This window comes from Lissotriton helveticus, chromosome 3_1, assembly GCF_964261635.1.
Source record: "Lissotriton helveticus chromosome 3_1, aLisHel1.1, whole genome shotgun sequence".
Classification (NCBI taxonomy): domain Eukaryota; kingdom Metazoa; phylum Chordata; class Amphibia; order Caudata; family Salamandridae; genus Lissotriton; species Lissotriton helveticus.
This window is the reverse complement of record NC_136061.1, coordinates 1473056126-1473075915: the sequence shown is the minus strand read 5'-3', so window position 1 is coordinate 1473075915 and position 19790 is coordinate 1473056126. Positions and strand designations below refer to the sequence as shown.

Here is a 19790-nt window from a genome sequence, read left to right as displayed (position 1 = left end):
TCATATCTTGGTTAAACAGGTTAAATCAGTGAGTCATTTACCTTTCCATCTTTCTGACCACACAGCCATTCTTCTTGAGTTAGAGGTCATGTCCAGGGCCTCTGCAAGAAACTGGTCCTTCGATAGAACAATCCTCGCCTCATCTGACATTATAGAGGCATTAAATCAGGAAGTTAGTTTTTTTTGGGAGATTAATCAGGGCTCTGCTCCTCCTGGCATCACATGGGATGCGTTTAAATCCACATTAAGGGGGTATTTAACCAACAAAACTGCATATAAAAACAAGATATATAGGGAATCAGTAGCCTCGCTTGAATTGGAGATTGAGGGAGTTCAAACACAAATCGACAGGTTCCAAGTATCATCAGGGGCCATATTAGAGGACTTGCAGGATAAGCTAACAGTTTTAAAAGGAGATCTTTCCTCAGTCTTGAATGCGCGGGTCTTGGAGAGGAGGGAGGCCAGCAAATTGGCCCATTTTGAATACGGGGAAGGCGCGGGTAAGCTCCTGGCCTGGAAGGCAAAGACAAACAGAGTACGAAATAATATCAGTTCCATTAGTAAGGATGGAGTAACACATTCTACTGATGAGGGAATTAGTGGGGCTTTTAGGAGCTTTTTTAGTGAAATATATTGTGAGGACAAGAATGTACAACCAAATCAAGCAATGGAATGGTTGTCTGGGATTTCCCTTCTAGCCTTATCACCAGAACAAAGAAATGCTCTGGAGTGCCCTTTTTCATTGGAGGAAATACGTTCGGCCGTTTTTAATAGCAAAAAAGGTAGGGCTTCAGGACCGGACGGATTACCATCTGAAATCTATAAAGTAATCTGTTCAACAATTCTTCCCTACCTAACGGGCCTGTTTAATAATATCCTGCTGGATGGTGCATTGCCCCCCACCTCTTGGGATAGGGCCTCTATAACTTTGATCCTAAAGCCAGGCAAACCAGCAACTAACTGTGGGTCATATAGGCCGATTTCAATTCATAACACAGATTACAAAATTTTTGCTTCGGTGTTAGCAAATAGATTGGGAGCGATGGCAAATAACATTCTCCACTTGGATCAGAAGGGATTTGTAAAAGATCGGTAGCTATACGAGTTGACATACGACCTCATCGGCGCAATAGACATGGCCACGTTTGCATCTCTTCCTCTGGCAGTTCTTACTCTGGATGCCACAAAGGCCTTAGATACTGTAAACTGGGTATACCTATCGGAGGTCCTGGAAAAATTTAATTTAGGTGATAATTTCAGGCGGGCTGTAAAGCTTTTATACAAAGATCCTTCCGCCTCTCTATTGGTTAATGGAAAACTGACAGAGCCATTTAGTATTACGCGCGGAACCCGCCAAGGGTGTCCCCTTTCCCCTCTTTTGTTTGATTTATATATAGAACCTTTTGCCCAACTAATTCGTGATAACCCTAGTATTAAACCTTTTATTTTTGAAGGGTGGGAGCGGAAAGTCACTTTATATGCGGATGATGTTCTTATTTTTCATCCGAGTTAAGTTCGGCGTTTTCAACAGTGATATCCATTGCAGAGGAGTTTGGGGCCGTATCTGGCTATGAAGTCAACGCTTCTAAAACTGATATCATGGTTTGGAATCATCCGGTGCCGGTGGCAGGGGCACAGCCCAGCTCTATCCTGAGATATTTGGGCTTAAACATCTATGCAGATATTAATAAGATCGTCCCTTTAAATTTCGCTCTCGTGGCTAAGGAGTGTCGTAGGATGATGAGAACATGGTCAACTCTTCCTATCTCCCTGATAGGGAGGTCCAACCTGGTTAAAATGACTATTTTACCTAAGATTATGTTTCTGTTTAGCACTATACTTCTTTTTTTTGATCCATCCATGATTGCAAAACTCCAAGCCGAAATAAACACATTTATATGGAACCACCATACACCGAGATTGGGATGGAAGAAGATAAGACGTCGCCGAGAAAAAGGGGGCCTTGCGGCACCAGATTTGCAGTATTATGGATGGGCCTTTCAACTCTCTCACGTCAGGATGCTTTTAAAGACCCCTAATTCCTCCGGGTGTGGGAAACTATTTTCAGCACTTCTTAAAGGGGAAGAAGTTAGGCCTGTGAACTTTTTGTTAAAGTTTGGTGACTCCAAGTATTTCAAGAAAGTCAAGCTAAAGGTATTAAGGGATCTAGCTAGAACATGGGGCAATTTTAGACGTGCACTTAAACTTGATTACTATCACAGTAGGGCTCCACTTTGGGATTCTCCGGGCTCTCCCTCTTGGCTCTTAGATAGCCTAGCTCTACCTGTTGGAGAGGCAGGTCTTACATCATGGGGAGACCTGTTTGTCGAAGGTACCCTATTTTCCTGGGAGGCTTTGAGCGCAAAAATAGGTACGCGTTTCTCAAGATTTAAGTACCTTCAAATTCAGAGCTGGGCTCATGCTCAGAGTCAGGGTAGGGGCAGATTTAAAATAGGTGCTGAGAATAATCTAATATCCCAACTGATAGATAAACCACCTTCTAAGAAAGAGATCACACTGTGGTCTAACCTCATGATAGACGAGACTGATGGTGAATCTTTGCTCCCCCGCTCGCTCTGGGAAACATATATCACTAACATAGATGTGGAGAGTTTGTGGCTAGAATCGTTTAAAATCTTGGGGGACATTGTGAAACCTTCTTGGCTTCATCGTAACCATCTGTTCACATTCCACAGGGCGTATTATTCTCCATTACGCCTATCAAAATTTCCCAATAATGCTTTGGTTGCTTGCCCTAGATGCGGTTTGGTAGCTGCATCAGATCTTCATATGTTTTTTGAGTGCCCATCCCTAACATCATTTTGGAATGAGATATGTATATCCCTTTCCTTGGCAGTAGGGTCTCAAGTTAGTCCTTGCCCTGTGTTAGTTTTCTTTGGCATCCTACCAGAGCTTTGTGGTATGGGTACAAAAATGGTCTTCTATGGGTGTCTGCTGGCTAGGAGAGAGATTTGTAAACGATGGAAAGACAAGTCACCTCCACTTATTACAGATTGGCGTGCGTCTATGCTACAGACATCAAAATTAGACATGACCAGAGTGGGGAACCCAAATAAGAGAAGATTTTGGCTGTTAGTGAATTGGTAATCATGGAATATAATAGCATGGGTTTTTTTTTTTCCCCCCCCCATGTCCAATGATTACGCTGCTTGGAAGGGTCTCCATAACTGGTCCCCTTTGGCTACACATATCCCACAAGGGTGATTTCGTCTACGTAGTGGGTATAATATAGCAGCATGCTAGCCTAGATGGTATCATGTAACGAATAAGAGGCTGATGCTATCCACTGTGGGGAACTCCGGCAGGAACCATTAATATCCCCCCCCAGTATATCTGGGTCAGTGTCCCTGTCATCTCCTCTATCTTTCTGTTACTATATGGTCACCAAGGGCGAATATGAGGACAAAAAGAAAAAAAAAAGAAAAGAAAAAAAGATACCTACTTCTTCTAAAAAGAAGTGGGATAATAAAAAAGAAAACTCTAAAGACAAGAGATCTCGGTCCCAAGGTAGGTCTCCTCCACAGGAGCCCTCTGAAAAGAGTTACAGCCTTAGGAATAGGAAAAATATTAGAAAACCTGACAGGTATCAGGATACTGATACACGTTCCTCTCGTTCGTTTCAGGGCTCGAAGAAAAGCTCAGAAAGAGAAGGACAGTTAGAAAATAGAGAGGCGTGCCCACAGTCCAGATACAAGCAGCACACTCAAGACTTTAATTCTAAAAAAGAAGATAGGCAAAATCTAAAACCTCAATTTAAGAAAAATAAAGTTGCTGGTCTGAAAATTAGACATGCCCAGAATTCTGAGGACACAACTTCTGAACAGGGAATGGGCTCTGACGATGCTAGACAGTGCGGCAGAAGTAACAATAGCTCGCCTGAACCTGAAGGAATTTCTGGTGACAGCGGAGTTGAATGATTACATCACGGTGGAAACACCAGACACCAGGGTGAGCGTCCCACATAAATTATATGAAATAACACTGCGATTGGAGGGGGACAAACCCAGGAAAGTAAAACATCATTTTTGGAAGAACTTATCATTAGTTATGACATCCTGTTAGCTGAACAAGATTGGCCGCCTGCATTCGTAATGGAGTGCCCCAGGGGAGAAAATATAATTTTTCCTGCATTTTCCAACCACGTTCCCGTTCTCCTTATACATATGCACAGGGGTAGGCAGTTGCCCAAGCTCCGGCATTGTACGAAAATCACGCAGGGTGGGATGAGAACTCAACCTACTATGTGATCCTGTTAAAAGTTTCACCTAATGCTCAGAGGCAATATCCAATAAAGCAAGAAGCTAAGAAACAGGTCAGGGAGATCTTAGATCAACTTGAATACCAGGGGGCCATTGAAAAATGTACATCTCCAATGAACAATCCTTTGTTTCCTGTCTCTAAACACGACCTTACATTTCATCTAGTTTTAGATTTCAGACATTTAAACTCATGCACAAAGACATTTGCTGTCCAAAATGCACATAGTGCCGCATTAATGAATAACATTGTGCACAAAAAATACAAAACACACGTGATATATCAAATGGATTTTTCTGCCAAAATATAGTGCCAATTTTGTCGACTAGCACAAGGGTATTAGAATAGCTCCGGTGTATTTCAGCAAGAGTAACTGATTTACTTTAAAATTTGATGAAGAAGAGTTGTCCTATGTGGATGACATTTATCTGACAGACGACGACTTAGAGAGGCACTTGACCAGGGTAAGCACCATTATTATGGGATTTTGCCAGAGAAGGCTATAAATTCAACTTTAAAAAATCAAAAATAGCCCACCTCAATGTCCTATTTTTGGAATATGAGCTGTCAAGTGAAAGTAAAAGCCTGGCAGCTAATTTTTTAGAAAACTGTGCGCTGCTCGAGCCTCCAAAATCATAAAGAAATTTTACAATCAATACACGGATTCCTAAATTTCTGCAGGACATACATTTTAGATTACACACAAAGGGTAAAACTTTTCTATGACTTAATAAAACCTGACTTTTCATCCAGAGATTGGACACAAGAACATACTACTATTCTTTGTTTACTCCAGGAAGACATGATTGCTTCCAAACACTTCCAAACACACGTAAACGTACGCCACTTAGTGATCCGAATAATTGTGGGTCAATGCGTGTACACTTATTTGACCTTTAATGAAGGAGAAACTGTACCAATCGCTTACAAATCAGACCTGTACACAAATGCAGAAATGCGTTTCACTTCAACAGAGAAAATACTGACAGCCGTTCAGACTGCTGTAGCAAAAGAAAGGTGTCAAGGGAGGTTTCTTTTAAATATTCGCGATAAACCTGAGACCACTAATTCTGAGGTTTTTGAGCATTTATTCATCTTAGTTTTGATAATTCAAAAAGTCATTCATAAATTAATTGGACATGTCTTTCAAAAGGAAACACCACGTTAGAAAATCACACAATTGCAACACATTTGTATGCATGATTTAGAACCATTTCTTCTGTGAGACAATACATACAACACATACATAATACCAAACGTTATTTGTGACAAAAATAAATAAAACAAACTAATGATCACAAGACAAGCTTCGATAAATTATGTGTGCCAGCCTGAAATTAAACCAGTCCTTCGTTTGCAATGAAAACACAAGGCGGACAATTGCGCATTCAAAGACACATGTCTACTGTACTGCCTGTGGGAGGGTGGGATGCATATCCTACTTAAGGATGTTGTCAACCTAGATCAAGGGGAAAATCATTTCTATTCAGTCCCCTCATGGCACACTCTGTTCTACCGTCCCCCACACTCAACAGCCAACACGTTTCGAATCCCCAACAATTCTGGGATTCTCTTCAGGACTCGGACTTGGTTTAGTTTGGGCTCTAAAAAAATACAACAAAAAAAATATGTTGCTACAAATCTGACGACCCCTTGTATGACCAGAACTTAATGGCCAGCACATGTATGATAGGTATCTCAATTGTGCTGCAGACAGATGCCAATTATCTGTTCTTCAATTCATAGTATTAATCGAGGCTACAAAAATATAGACATCAAGGCATTAAATGTATGATGTACTACATGAGCAACACATCGTATTTCAACGATCATGGAACGGAGTTCCTACCTTAAATTTTATAGGCGTGTGGAAGCTCTTGATAATGATTTAAAAATGGTCCAGGATCTAGAGATGGTAAGTGAAATTATTATCAGTACTGACCGTGCCTGCATTCTGTGCGCCCATTAGAGTTCAACAAATGTAGTTAGTGCTTGTGGGCGCCTCGCCGTGAATTTCTTCTGCAATAATCCTGGCTGTTTCCTGTGTGAATGGAAAACTACATGAAAAGAGGCTCCTGGATTTTGTGAAACCCCAACTATCCTAGTAGCAGATTGTGACTTGCCTTTTATTTCAGCCATGCAAAGGCAGTTCGAAAATCATCTTGCTCCTCTCATTCAAACTGGCAGCTCTTGGTAACTGCCACTGATGCTTCCTTAAACAACCTGGAAGCAGAACTGTGAGGTCAAAGGACCCGGGGATTGTTGACCATTTAGTCCAAGTTCAAAACGGTTGACATTTCAGAGTTTAGTAATTTCAGATAACTTATTCAAGCCGTGCAAGGCCGTGTTAAATTTCATAATGAGAAATGCCTCTCTTCGTGCCAATACTGTCTCGGGGTCACCACCTCTCAGGTTTGTCTTTATTATCTAAGACAAAACAGTCCTTGTAAAGATGTTCATTTCTGTGGTTCAAAGTTGTAAAATGTTCGACCATGGGGGCAGTAAGAATTTTATTCTTCAACCGTGAGCGGTGTTGCACAATCCGTTTACGTACTTCTTGCAAAGTTTTTCAGTTTTTGGATTTGCAATTCGTAAATTAATTGTGATGCCAGTGTCTCTGGCCGTCAGTGAAAATGCAGCCCTCAGTGGTGGAATTGCATACAGAACATGTTCCACATTTGTGATGCCCTTGCACAAGTGGAAGATTTAGCATGGTGCAAAGTGTAGAAGTTTATTTACTTTGGCCTGCTGTGTTGGCAACAAATTGCCAACAAATTGCAATGAATTATCAAAACTAAGCAGAACAAATGCTCAAAAACCTCAGAATTAGAGGTCTCAGGTTTATCGCCAATATTAAAAAGAAACCTCCCTTGAGACCTTTCTGTGATTTCAATATTTGGGTGGTCCAGTCTGGGGAGTACTGGACCCAAGCCTTCCTTGTTTACAGTAGCAAAAGAAAGAGCACTGGCTCAGGGTAAAGCATTATTGTTGTAACTCCAGTACCAGCTTTAAAAGCAGTTACAAAGGCCAGTATCCCATATGCCAAAGCGTTACATCCAAGATGGATACAATGGGCTAATTCTCTTACTGCAACAGAGGTTGAATACAGATTTGATCCAAGTTTAAAAACACAAGCATTCCTGCAATATGAACAAGAATTTCCTCTACCTAATGAAATCTTGCCTCCAGAACGATATGCTTATATTATTTATACTGACGGATCTGCGCAACCGGCCATAGGAAGTAAGCAGCAATATTTTTCGGCATGTGCTATCGTTAAAGGTCGCATGCGTGATGGTAAGTTCAATCCTAGTTGCACAAAAATGCAATCTCTAGGAGACTGCACGGCCTAGTTGGCAGAATTAAAAGCACTAATACTGGCACTTGTAAATACAGATCACGAATTGCCCACACTAACCGTGTGTGATTCTTTTTACTGTGTACAGTCGTACAATGAGTACTTACAGCATTGGGAACAAAATGGGTTTAAAGACGCGAAAGGAGGGACACTTAAGCACAAAATGCTATGGGAACAGGCAGCAGTATTGAAAGCCGAACTACCGAGGACTCACGTGATCCACACACTGAGTCATCAACGTGATGGCATTCACGCTGAAGGGAATTAATTGGCTGATGAAGCCTCAAAGGGGGCTGTTCACACGGCTTCTGCAGCTGCACTGACTCATTTAAAAATGAGACTAGATGGAGATATTATGGTAGCTGTCATCGCATCATGCAAAGGCAGCACAGCAGAACCTAAAAAAAAATTCACTCAAATACTCCTACAAGTTAGATGCACAAAACATTCAATATGTTCAGATTCCTGGAGTGGGTGATAAAGTAATACCAAAAATGGATCGTAGGTAAGGTTTAATACTAGCTGCACACGAGGGTTTGGGCTCTCCACACACAGGCATTACAGCGACTATTTCTCTACTGAAACAGCGCTTTTCGTGTCCAGGGTTAGATAAGCAAACTAAAGACTATTAGCCATATGTAGGTAATCTCAATTTACCTATTCTTAAATACCGAATTTTACAGATTCTGTATTTAAGAATAGGTAAATGGGATGTAGATAATTATTCGATAAATTTTACCGAATCGGGGGATTTTAACACGCTTCTCTGTAGGCTTTCCTGCCACATTGAAGACACTGACTGCCCTACCTCAGGCGATTACCAACACTTTGAACACAACCCCAAAGGATTGGCATTAGAAAACCTCCTTGCAAACGTTGACCTCTATGAACCGGGGTTCAATGCCTACAGTGAAAGGGTTATGACATATAGTGCTAGAAACTCCGAATCCATTATTGACTACATTTTTGTTTCCCCTGGATTATTAAGTTGGGTCGTCTTTTACAACGCAGTTGTGGCTGCGTTTAGTGACCACACCCCAGTCATCCTTGAGCTTGCCTGCTCTGCGGGCCTACTCAAGGAGGGAACAACAAAAATGCCCGCGCAGGCTGTGCGGCCCACGGACCAAGGAAGAAGGCTGAAGTGGTCCAAAGTAGTTCCAACTGAGTTTTTTAACACCCTAAGCAGCAAAGCCCGCAATGAATTAGATATCTGCCAAGACAACTCTAAACAGGGGGAGGATGTAATCATCGCCTTTGATACCTTGTGTGCTTTAGTTTCTGATGAACTCACAGTTAAACCCAGGAAAAAGACTCGATCGACCAAGGGCTGGTTCAACAAAGCCTGCTCGAAAGCACACACTTGCCTCCTGAATGAACTAAAAAAATCACCTAGGGACAGAAGGGAAGTTGCCAGACTAAGAAAAGAATACTATAATATTATTCATGAATGTAAAGAAGCTCTTAAAAAGGATGCATGGGCCTCACTAATGGAAAAGGCCACCTTAAGAGACAGCACTAGCTTCTGGGCTATTATAAACAATCCCCTGTTTTCTGGAGAAGTGAATGATATCCTAGAGGCCAACATCAGTGAGGAGGATTGGTTAGCTCATTTTAAAATCATCTATGGGAGTGACCAAATATGTGAAACACCTACTATCCTCAAATCTAATCCCCTCAAGCCAGCACTCTCCTTTAATATGGTAGAAGTTGAAAAAGCCATAACCAACACAGTAGGGAAGAAAGCGCCAGGCCCAGATGGCGTCCCAGCCGACATGTTTAAGGCCAACGTCTCCTTTTGGGCAAACATCCTGACCAATGTCTTCAACGCCGCCATGAAACATAGCCTGCCTGTCTCCTGGTCACACGCCACCATCATTCCAATCTTCAAGAAAGGCCAGAGCGGAGACCCGAGGTGCTACCGCCCCATCTCACTTATCGACTCGTCTTTCAAAATCTTGGGGAAAGTGATACTGGCAAGGATCGACGAATGGGCTGGCAGTAATAACATCTTATCAAATGCCCAATATGGGTTTCGTAAGGGAAGAGGGACGGAGGATCAGTGCCTCAACCTACATCTGATCCTAGGCAAATATACAGTGGCATCCAGAGGATCAATCTACCTAGGGTTCATGGACCTGTCCACAGCCTTCGACCTAGTGAATAGGTCCAGGCTGTGGGACATCCTCTTGGAATTGGGGATGGACCCTACCCTGGTTCATTTTCTGGCTGAGGCTCATCGGGACCTAGAAGCGTCCATCAGGATGACACAGGAAGGAGCCTGTACTGCTGGATTCAAGTCTACCAGAGGGGTGCGACAGGGGTGTATCCTCGCCCCAATGTTATTTACACTCTATATTAACCACCTTGAATCCACATTGGAGCTGGCAACACTCGACGTCCCGCGTTTTGGTGGACTGACCACTCCGGTCCTCCTTTACGCGGACGACGCGGTGCTCGTGGTACGTACTCCTCTTGGGCTACAAAGACTATTGACATCCTTCGATGCCTTTATGACCTCCCTTGATTTAAAAATCAATACAGACAAGTCCCATGTTATGGCTGTAGGTGGCAGAAAAAATAAGGACATGAAGACCTTCTATTGTGCTAATACTCCTATTTCCAATGTGAGAAAATTTACCTACCTGGGGGTAGTATACGACGATAAGGGCACGTGGGCACCTCAAATATCTGTCAAAACCAATGCCATGAAAAGAACAGCAGCCGCCATTGTCGGCTTTTCAAAACGTCTGGGAGGTAAGCCCACGGAAGCAATGCTGGCACTCTACAGAGCGAAATCAATCTCAGTAGTAAGATACGGGGCTTCCATCTGGGGTTATTCCAAAAATATAGAATTAATACAGATGGAAGAAAACAGATTCTTACGTATGCTACTAGGATTACCTCAATCTACAGCCACTTTTTCTGTCCATATGGAACTAGGACAGGGGTATATCAGTGACATCATCAAACAATCCCCTATCCTGATGTGGTTAAAAACATGGCTGAACTCCAACTTAACTCTGAACCACACAATTATGAGAGACTGCCTACTTCTGGACAATATGAAAAATATCACGTGGCTAGCATATATTAAAAAAACACTAACTTCCCTGGGCCGCCCAGATCTTTTCCATAAACCAGACTGCATCGTTAAGAATGACCTGGAATGGTTCAAAGTGACTTTTTTTAAAGTGAGAGAAATGGAGCGGGAGAGCTGTGAGCTTGCGAAACCCACTGTGAGGGAGCACTATATTTCCAAAACTACACCGGCCATTGAAACTTATTTAACAGTAGTGTCTATTCCATTACATCGCTGGTTATTAACCAAACTAAGATTTAACCAGATTCACTTGCTGTTAAATGACTCGAAGGCATGGGCCAAGCCAGAGGACTTAGCGGCCTGCAAATGTGATGGTTTTTCTCTGCAGGACACTGCTCATTTTATGTTCTTCTGTGGTATATATGATTTGCCCAGGAAAAAGTATATTGTTCCATTGCTTAAGAACAAGGGGTTCGTCCAAATCAAGCCTGCCCTATTTTACTTAAAAAAGTTAGATTCACCACTATTTATGTTTAGTGTCGCTAACTTCTTGGTAGCTGCTTTTCGTCTTAAAAAACGTTCTGGAAATAGATAACTTATCAGTTTTTGACAATACCCGATGGAATTATTGAAAAATTTCTGCATTTTTTAAAATTCTGTAAATATTTTAATTGTTCTATTTTAACAGTGACTGCAATCCGTTGTAACTGTACCCCTTAATTATGTATTTCATGTCTACGTGCTTTTTATGATTCGTTATGAATCGAAATAAAGTCGTTTTGAAGTTTACCGAATCGGTAGGATTCAGTAATTAAGAATCGGTATTTACCGATTCGGTAATTCCCATTCATTCCTATGGGCCTGGAGGCCCGTAGATATGAATGGGAAGCCATTTAGTATTACCAATTCGGTAAATACCGAATCGGTAATAGGGGAAACATTTTCAAGGGTGGCAGGGTGTCACATTGACACCCTGTTGCACCCCTGAATAGTGCATGGGTGCACATGTGGCACACATACATGCCCTAAGGGCAGGTATGTGTGCCACATCACACTGTTGTAAAAGCAAAATAATTGTTTTTTCAAAGATTTCCGATATTTACCACCAACTTGTAGTTGGTGGTAAATAACGAATCCTTAACTCAGGAGTGCACTAACTTGAGTGCTTCCTACAATATGGATTCGGTAATTTAGTGAATCGGTATGTTAAGAATTCAGTAATTTCGACTGTTACCGACCGGTATTGGGCGACCTACATCTGGCCCTATGTCTTGAAATGTGACATCTGCCAGCAGATGAAAGGCTCCACCGCTGCACGCCCGGCACAGATGCCATTACTAAAATCTGGCAAACCTCTCGCATGTGTATACTTGGACCACTGCGGACCCTTAGAAACGAACGGGGCTTACAGATATATCATGGTTGCAGTGGATTCATGCTTGAGATTCTAATGGGCATGGCCTCAGCGTTCGGCTGATGCTCGAACTGTTATAAAAGATTTGCGAGTCTTTATCGGCACATACACAGTTAGCACGGTACATTCTGTCTGCTGCCCTGCATTTAGCTTTAGGGCTTACAAAGAGGCCATGGAAGGAATGGGCTTAGCATTGCGGTTCTCATCTCCATACCATACTAAGGGAAATTCGGTTGTGGGGAGAAAAAAATGGGACTTAAAGCAATCTTTAACAGCTTGGGTATTAGGCAAGGGCGGTAGTTTGGTCACACACCGTTATGGGGTACAGCGGGCATTAAACAACCAGCCAAGAAGCTCTCTAGGAGGTGTCACTCCATATAAGGTCCTCTTTGTGACACAAATGCGGGTACCTGATCTTGATTGTGAAGGCGCAGTGGCGGATGAAAAACCATTTGATATCCGTGATCATTTGGCTGTTTTACAATATCTAAATGAATCCAGGACAAAATACAGCAATATCCATCTAAAGCAGACCGTCATTGAGGACATCAAGTTAGTCATGGCAAGACCTGTCTGGATCCCAAAAGTCGGGGATATGGTTAGAGAGAAAATTGCTGATTAAAAAGGAATTTGGACCCTCTTACAGAAAACCTGTACCAGCCCTTGCAGTACACGGAACAAGAATAGTGCTGCTCCTACCTCTTGCTGGAAAAAAGGAGAAAAGATTTGCCTCAATCAACTTAATCAAACCACACTATGTGGAAGATGCTAAACAGTGGGCCTAGTGGACTCCGCTGTAGCAGACGCTCTCCTCTAGCTACAATACAAGAAGTTCAAACAGAAAGACTCATCACGTTTGAAGAGCCACCTGTAAGGAATGAAGGACTAAGCAACAATGCTATGGAACTTGTTCCACTTGAACCAGACATTCAAATTAAAAATGAAAATCAGAACAATTTTCAAGTTGCAATTAGACCAAATACAGCATCTACATCAAAATGCCTTGTTGAGAGAAAAATACAATGTCAACTAATCCCGATGCAATTCCTTCAATTGATCGAAAAGCTTCTGGCTATTTCTTTAACTTTGATATGTTTTCTCTGGATCCAAGTGAGCTGGAAACAATGCCAGCCAAAACACCATTCAAGCGAGAATTAAAAAACTTCTTCTCTTTCTTCAAAAGACATACCTGGTATCACCTTGGTTTGAACTCTGGGTAATTCCTGGGATATTGTTTTTTCTTTTCTGGCTAGGCTTAGTATTGCCTTTTAGTATGCTTATCAATGGACACTATATACAACAAGGTTCCACAGCCCAGAAGGTCAACATCCTACTGAAACCACATCCATCATCTCATCGTGAACAAATAGACTTGTCATCAGAAAACATTACAGCTGTTCCTATACCCGATGGTATAGTATGGGACAAGGTTGATTTCAACATTTTTGGCCTGACCAAACTTTTTAAAATTCATCATGTATATAAAATCTCATTAAGTGATTTCAATACTTCCAGTACATTTTCTGATGATTGGGACACTGAAACAGTAAACAGCATGTTGCCTGATTTAGAGAAAACTGCTGCATTATTGTAATAATGAAATGTTAAAGGGTTCTACAGACTATAACAAATTGTACTGTTACCAACATTATGGTCATCATTTCCTTCACAAATCCATTTTGGCTAGTAAAGTTTTTGAGTACCATCAGAGGGAACATTGCCCAAAACCACCGAAAAGTAGTTCACAAACGTTTGCACAGAAATTTGCATAATTTTCTGGGTTTAACACCACAGACCCAGCCTCACTTTATTATAAGATTGTACCAACATCAGCACTGAAAATTATGTTGACAAACACTAAACAGATTTACTCTGCTTCCTTTTTGGCACCATTGACTGAAAAGGGTTTCAACCTATGGAAAGACAAAATTGACTCTAAATTGATTTCAGGTTCAAGGGACTGGCAAGTCCAGGGTACAGAAACACTATTAAGAGCATGCCTCATTCCACAGCAGATGATCTTTTTAAATGAAACTGTGCAACAGACAACCTGTCTTGGAATATCCAAGATAAAGGACCTGAACACTCCAAAGCTTCCTACACCAACACAGGGGTGGCAGAATTCTTCTACAAAGGAAGAGGCAACAGTTGCTGACGTACTAAAGTACATTAGATCAGACCCTAACTAGAAGGAGTGGGGGGTTTGGCCCTTAGACACACACACATGTCATAAATGGTTCCTGCACATCACCAAGGGACTCAGTATGCATAGGCCAGACCCACAATATGTACAGAGAGAACATCCAGGGGTAGTGACATCCTATAGTGTTGGGAAGTTGTGCCTAGAATGGCTAGAAACCTCAACACTTGCAGAAGTGAAACAACACTTATTTTTTTTCTCACAAGACATGGATCTTAGGGACTTTCTACTAGGACTTAGGAAACAACGTCAACAACGTTTCATATATGAAGGCATTTATGCTGCCTATAATGAAATCTGGAAGATTTCCAAACAAGAAGCCGCAGAGAGAATAAGAGAAATAAACCGTATAAACGTAGAAAAAGTGTTAGCTCTGGTGGATAATGGGTTAACAACTTTGGCCTCCAGAGTATATTCATTGGGCAACATTGATTCCTCTGCTATTGACACAATGGATCAGGATTTAGCCATATTACAACACGGCCAATCACAGTTACGTTCTATTTTGTTATTGAGCTGGACGCTGCAATCTTTGCAAGCAGGATTTGTGACTTGGCGTTTTTTAAACAGTACGTCTCTGTTTTCAGAATACAATCTAACTAATACACAGAAAGAAATGGCACAAAGGGAGCAAAATACACAATGCTGCAAATTGAAAAACTGGACAGGCTACCATTCACAGGGGCCGAAATACCATCCGCTGCCAAATCACTCTCCCAGGCACTACCTTTCAGTTTCACTATTGCCTGGAGCAAAGGCAGGCAGGCAAATATGAAAAGTTGGGGAAAGAGTAAATTAGGAAATCTTGGGATTTACCATATAAATTTCGACGCCGAAGTGGGGATCGAAAAGTGTTTCTTAGTTGTACCACCTGCAAGAGCGCTTTAAGCGGTTCTCTCATGTGCCAAGATATTGTTTTGCATGGGACCTGTAATGGTTCAGTTTCGAATGTGTCTTGCCACATGAAAGAAACTCAAGCTGCCATGATCACGCCAGCATTTGAGTTACTTTCGAATGGGAGTTACTTGATGCTGAACGATCAAGGTTGTTGTTGGATGCTAACGGGTATTGCCTATCTGGTCACAGTGAACACCAGGGTTACTTGCTGTATTCAAGTATTGTTTTCTCTGACAAATACAGTCAGGGAGCTGCCAGTATGGCCTTCACTGAATGTTTCTTTTATATAGTTTGATGCTTTGAGCAGAATGAAAGCCATGCTTTTACAGCATACCGTGCCGTTAACCTCCGCTCGAGAAACCTTTGAACTTCAAGTTGCACGGACCTCAACAGAGATATAGGCGCTAATACATACTAACTGCCCCCGACATTTCATAGAAATGATGGGTCGTATTGTTAATATGTCAGATACGAGCGGTATTGTACACCTATTTAAGACCATAGTGTCAGGATGCATTAACACCTTCCAGACCATCCTTGGAGTTATTCCTAACTTTATACACTCCATACTTGGAAGCATTTTCGGGGTTCTACCTCTGATCCTGCTTGCTATTGCTGAATCCTGATTGTTGTTTACCTGCTACGCAATGGACGGACCATCCACCAGCGAGATTGCAAAAGCTTTCCTGGAAATATATCACCGTGAGCACATGGTACAACATCTAGGTGTATCTCGCCTTCGAGAACTAAGTGCTTCTTGGTTACTGTAATTCAGACCAACCTTTGAAGACTGCATCGTACCTGTTTCCCAATGCCGGTTTTGCTGAGGAAAATGTGAGTTGGACATCTGTCTGACACCTCTAACGGAGACGCCAGCAGACTTAGACTCCAGGATGGAACCACTGTGACCCCATGCTCGTTTCTGTCCTCAGTGCATTCCCATCTTAACACATGCATTCCTCGAGGATCCGTAGGTGCCCTCAAACTGAGTTGGGTTTCAGCTTCACCCTTGGCACCGAGGTATCAACTACAGCACTGGCTGCCTCTACAACTGCTGTTGGCAGCACTGATTTTCATCTATGCACTCTTGACATGCTATGCGAGGTACTACAATGTTTGTCCCCTACGGCAGCAGGCAGCGACAATTTTATGTCTCCCAGCCAGGACATATAATCTGAATCTGGCTCACCATGTGATGGGAAGCTATTCAGTTTTTCTTTTCCCTTTTTTCGCTAAAGAACTTTTTTCAAATTGAAACTTTCGATAACAAAGCATGGCCTTCTAAGTACGCTTGCAGTAGTTTAACTTCTGTTATCGAACTCATTTAGAACTGTGATTTGCGGAACTTTACTACAATGTCAAACTTAACAAAGACCATTTTCCCTCGTCTTTTAAACTGTTTTTAATTGATTTTTTTAAACGGTTTTAGAAACATTTTAAATAAGTGCTTGATAATTTTATGTACTGACACCGTTATAAATGTGTATCTTAAATGTGTATTATTATTGTTAAGCATTAGGTGGAGTGGGTGTTATATTTCATATCGGTACCCTGATATAGGTCCAGGGAACATCAAAATCTTTCCCTACATCATCTCCCAGTCATTTCATATGAACGAGCCTTATAAGGACATAACTCCAAATAAAGACAGAATGCCTTATAGGGACATAACGCCTTATAAGGACTGCAAAGTTTTATGGACTAAACCTTTCACCTAGTTCCATGCAGAGGGTGGATTTTTCCCAATCGATATTGCTCAGACGTCATCCTTAGCACATATGAATAATTTATAAGTACACTCTCCAGGAGGTATACTTCACCTCTCCCATCAACGTACAAGGTTTAATCCCCAACTTCATCCTCATACTGAACAATGGGTAACACACGCACATAGACTGCATAAATACAGCACCTCTTGCTATAAGTAGTCAGAAGGGAACTGAGACTTCAAGGCCGACACACTGACCAGAGACGCTGCAGCTCCGACAGGCAATCGCTCCAGCTGAGAGTGGTCTGACTATCCCATGCAGGGTGTCCAACTCAAGTCCAGGACAAAGTCCCACACTGTCACCATTCAGGTAATGGGGCTCGACTAAATCCTAGTGGGCTGTCAGGTCCCCCACTAAAACGTTTTCAATCCAAAAGAATCTCCAGCCTTATCAGAAAGCAATGGTGATTGCTGCGTTGTCCAGGCTATGTAAACAGCCTGGGGCACAGGATCGAATTCAACATGGCGGCAAGGAACCCCGTAAGAGCAAACAGGTCAGCGCTCTAGTCAAAACGGCAGCCTTGAGTGATGCAGGTGAAGCGCGCGGTAAACTGCGCACTTCACCTGAGCTGTGAGCGGAGCAAGAGGTGTATCCAGGCGTCGCGTTAGTTTAGGGACAAGAAGAAACGCGTCGCGAGGTTCAAAGAGAAAATACCAGAGTTCGTGAATTCCTAGATAACAGTAAGAATGTTCCTTTTATTATTGACGAAAAGTTTACCTTGAATTTCTGAACTGCGCATGCTCGGACTCCGAGCCATTTCTATAGCGAGTGCGCAGTGTTACCGTAGGCCACCTCAGAAAATACAGAGACAGCACAAGTAATAAAAATATTCTAAGTATCTTCATGTTGGAAGGCTTTCTGAGAGGTTACGTTGTGTTTTCAAAGGCTAGTTATCCTAAGTCTAGCACAGTAGTAGAGGCTTGAGATAAATGAGTATAGTTACAGGGTATTCACTAGCTGAAGAATTGTTTAGAGTCTCTCATAGAACACATACACGGCAGTGAGTCAACTGTAGTGTTAATAGCGTTCAGCTCCTGGAATAGCACATAGACAACAGTGAAGTAACTGTTGTTAATAAGAAGGTTTTCAGGTGAAGAAGAAGAGAAATACGTACTAAGACTTCAGTTTTCTATTCTGTAAGTAAAACCTGAAGGAAGAAAAGATAAAATTAGAATTAGAGAAAGAACATTTAATAATACCTATTCATTACATTATAGTGCATCAGATAATGAGTAGAAGAATACTGAAGTTTAAGAAGAGAAAGTAAAGGCACACAACTACTGAGTAAGTTCAGAAGGCAGACAGAAGAATAGTACAATTAGGAAGAAAAGAGTATAAAAGTGATATACATGTATTTTATTTTTCAGCACATTTAAAACAGTAGCGCAGAAGAAAAAGAAGCATTTTCGAGAAGAAGAAGAAAATAAGAAGACATTGTGTGCATTCTCTTCTCTGTCCATTCCCCTTTCCCCGTTGGGGCTCTACTGGCTACGCATTTATATATTGTGTGTGGCTGGGGAGTCCTGAGGAGGAATTGGGAGCCTGCGTCGTTCTGCTCCTGTGTCATTGGCCAGCAAGAAAAAAGAAGAGCTGGTTCTGACATGGGCTTCTTGGCTCTTAGATTCCTGGCTCTTAGACTGTTAAGCTTAGGCTCTTTTCGCACCTACTCACATGCTAGGTACTTTTAGGTACATCTAGACAGGCATCTTAGGAGTATGCACTTTATTTTATAAATGCATTTTATATTCATGTATGTGTTCATAGCTATTGCAAAATGGTAGAACAATACTATTCCTTTTTATTCATTGTACTGCTGATTCTATATCTCTGCTACTGTGTCACAGTTATAGCAGCACATTTGTTTTACATGAGATGAACAAAGGTACAATAAATTTTTATTGTAAACATTCCTGACTGTTTAATCTGTGTAACTCTCTGAGAGCAAAACAAGCAAGCACAAGTGACTGGGTGAAAAGTAGCATATTGTTTCCATGAGTCTGAGGAATAAGGGTTTGTTGTGTTCTAAGGCTGCCAAAAACGAATCTCTCTAATAATAGGAGATTCTAGTGGCACTGCGAGCTAGCTAATGCAAAACATAGGCTAACATATTCGGCGGGGTGTACAGAGTCAGTCTACCACCAGACCCACAGTATATGTTATCCGTAAACAGCGCAGGTCCGCCTGATTGCCCCCCTGAATAGGGATCTTGAATTGCTCAGGATATGTTTAATAACTGGTGAAGAGGTTTGATTGATGAGAGCTCGCAATTTGCGGTTGATCTCACTTTCCAACAGCTTTAGGTCTTCTGTTAGTCTATATTTTGTTAAAATCATTTTGCATGGCACACCGCAGCTCGCCCTTTTGCATGTGATGGAGGAGATTGGGGGTAATACATACAAACGCCATCTGCTGCTGCTGGGCCTTACTTTGGCAAAACGGGATATTGCCAGGAGGTGGAAGGATGTACAGGCCCTCCCGTTGGCCACCTGGAAAAACAGCCTTGACTTCTGTATGGGGCTGGAACAGCCTATCTTTGTGGCCCGGGGTTGCCCATGTAAGCACTACAGAATTTGGAAGCGGTGGGCGGACTACAGGGGGTTGTGGCTAGACTCTCCGACTACTGCAGACGATCTCCCTGGGGACTGAAGATGGAGGTTGATTGTTTGGGGTTGATGCGTGTGGGTAGGGGGGGATTCGGGGGGGTGTGGGATTTAGGGCGGGCTGTTATACTGGCTGTTTTTTCCATTTGCATTTATACCATTTCTTTTCAGCTGTCATGTGCCTATGTATGTATTGGACCCAGTGGACTTTGCGCAACTTGCGGGGGGGAGGGA

General features: G+C 42.1%; 1 long non-coding RNA gene across 1 annotated transcript in view; it reads right to left on the bottom strand.

Moving 5' to 3' along the window:
* Positions 1-19790, bottom strand: part of LOC144825005 (uncharacterized) — an 83790-nt gene that overhangs the window by 60350 nt on the left and 3650 nt on the right. The window contains exon 3 of the long non-coding RNA XR_013609235.1: positions 18071-18103. This is a non-coding gene — a long non-coding RNA (uncharacterized LOC144825005). The remainder of the gene's footprint in view (positions 1-18070; positions 18104-19790) is intronic.